Genomic DNA, 2603 nt, shown 5'->3' with positions numbered 1-2603 from the left:
AATCTCGATGTTTTAAATTAGGCAGAAAAAAATAGATAAAATTATTCAACCTTGTAAACTTTCGGACTAGTTACATGAAAAAGACCAAATATTGTAAAATATAGTTATTTCCAAAATCTCGATGTATTAAATAAGCCAGAAAAAAATAGATAAAATTATTCAACCTTGTAAACTTTCGGACTAGTTACATGAAAAAAAGACCAAATATTGTAAAATATAGTTATTTCCAAAATCTCGATGTATTAAATTAGGCAGAAAAAAAATAGATAAAATTATTCAACCTTGTAAACTTTCGGACTAGTTATATGAAAAAAAGACCAAATATTGTAATATATAGTTATTTCCAAAATCTTGATGTATTAAATAAGGCAGAAAAAAAGTTAACCCCAATCAGTCACTTAATATGTGCTTCGACTATTTAAACGGTGAAAACGACCAAAAAAATTGAAGTTAGACAAAATTATTAAACGTTGTAAACTTTCGGACTAGTTACATAAAAAAAGACCAAATATTGTAAAATTATCTTCAACCGTGTAATATAGTTATTTCCAAAATCAGAATTAGGCATAATAAAAGATTGTTTGAATGAACCGGAACCCCGAATTACCAATTATGTTCTTGGACTTAGGAAAAAAAGATCTGTAAAAACGACCGCCGATCACGCAACTATATCTGTACTTCGACTTCCGATTTTGAAAAAAACCACCGTTTCGCTCCCGGCAGGTGTGGTAGGTTTGTAAGGGACACCAACTCGAAAAGTCAAACGAGAGCTTGAGGTCAACAACTCATCAAAGATCTGCCGATTAGAGAACAGTGCACAGAAACCAACCGACTTAGGAGATCCTCGTCGATGATGAAACCAGCAATCATAAAAGGTAACTTGATATACGGTACATGGAGTTATTACGATGATTTCTAAATGTCGTGATTACAGGATATATTTCTTTACTCATTGCAGCTAAGTTTCAACTATAAGAAAGAAACCAGCTTAAAATCAACTACTCATCTGAAATCTACGGATTTGAACAACCCACAGAAGAATCAAACTCATTAGATGGAAATTACCGGTATATAGAAATTTCAGGCCTCATATGAATATCATTTGATTATCATCGAAATCTATTTACCTGTCCACATGGCTGATCTTAGAACTTTTATCTTTACTTACACCTTAAATTTTTCAAACGAATACTCCAAGCTTAAACATTGATGAAATAGTCCTACTACTGCAATTATTTATTGGGGTTTAAATCGGCAATTGACGTCAATGAACCTAATTCTGATTTTGGAAATAACTATATTAACTATGTGAAAAACACGGTGGCTTGTAATTTGAAATGACATGTAAGTTATGATAAATCTGTCTAAAATGTTTTGCTTTCTTCACTTTGTTTCAGTCAAACTACATCCCGGAAATAATGGTCTGAAGAAGACACCCACAACGATTACTGATTGACCCATTGCTGATGAAAACTGCAGAAGCCCAAATGAGAAGTTTAGGAGCCAGCGACGGATTAATCACTGAATGATGGATTCTTCTACAATCGGTGATTTCTATAAAACATTTTATCAGGAGCAGCAGAGACAATAGTGAATCTTATAAACACTGATTCAAGCAACAAAGTTAATGGATTATCTCATAAACACTGATTCACGATAAACAATAGCGCACTTCTGTAGTAAAGTATTGATTTTTTTGCTTATCACCTTTTTCAAACCAGTCTGATGGATAATATAGTGTTTTCGAGGAAACTATTTGATAATGTTTATGCAATGTGAGTCTAATAAAAGCTAAGCTCCATTAATGCACAATTTTGGTCTTTGATCCTTGGTCAATAGATAAGTCAAGTTAGTCACTAGGGGTAAATGGTCGTGTTGAGTGCCTAGTTTTGACTTGTAGGTCTCTTGAGTTAACTCCTAAACTGAGATATAGTTTCAACATGAATTGTGAGTTTAATCTTCCAACTTACCATAGTTAAACATAGTCAGCTGTGGCTATTTGTCCGTGTAGATATCACTTAGTTAGGAAACATAGAACATAACGTTAGACCAGTGTTGATGTACAAATATTAACTATTTGCTGAATTGTAGATGTACAAATTTGATGGCATTGATATTTTCGAAGGTAACCAATTTTGAAAAATTTGAAACAAAGATTTCGATTAAAGCCTCCATCAATCTGTTTGATGATCATACCTACGTATTTGAAAACTAAAGCTTCTGAAAGGAGACCATTATTTACATTTGAGAGGTAAAGCTAGGAATAACAAGGCATAAAGTTATGGCTAGGACTAATTTGTAACGTTTTAACATTGTTTATAGCTGATTGAACTTCTTTTATTGTAATGGGTAAATCCATATCACGAGATGGCTCTCGTGAATAATCACTTAGCTTCAAATCGGGTGTATAATGATTATTAAGGAGTGGCGGTGAATCAGTAGCGCTTTCTTAAAATGGGCCCAGAACTTTACAGTGAAAAAATGCCTGCAGTTGTAAATAGAGGAGTATAAATAATACATAACTACAAACTACAAGTACATAAATTAATTCTAAAAAATAAAAAAAACCAATAAATAATAAATAGAATAAACAACAATACAAA

At 32.3% G+C, this 2603-nt stretch overlaps 1 long non-coding RNA gene across 1 annotated transcript; it reads left to right on the top strand.

Moving 5' to 3' along the window:
- On the top strand, positions 1-2603 carry LOC141913069 (uncharacterized). Its single transcript, XR_012620215.1, has 3 exons — positions 1-875; positions 959-1067; positions 1398-2603. It is a non-coding gene; the product is annotated as an uncharacterized LOC141913069 (long non-coding RNA).

This window comes from Tubulanus polymorphus, chromosome 11 (genome assembly GCF_964204645.1).
Source record: "Tubulanus polymorphus chromosome 11, tnTubPoly1.2, whole genome shotgun sequence".
Taxonomy (NCBI): domain Eukaryota; kingdom Metazoa; phylum Nemertea; class Palaeonemertea; order Tubulaniformes; family Tubulanidae; genus Tubulanus; species Tubulanus polymorphus.
Note: the sequence above shows the minus strand (reverse complement) of the source record. Positions and strands in the feature narration are given on the sequence as shown.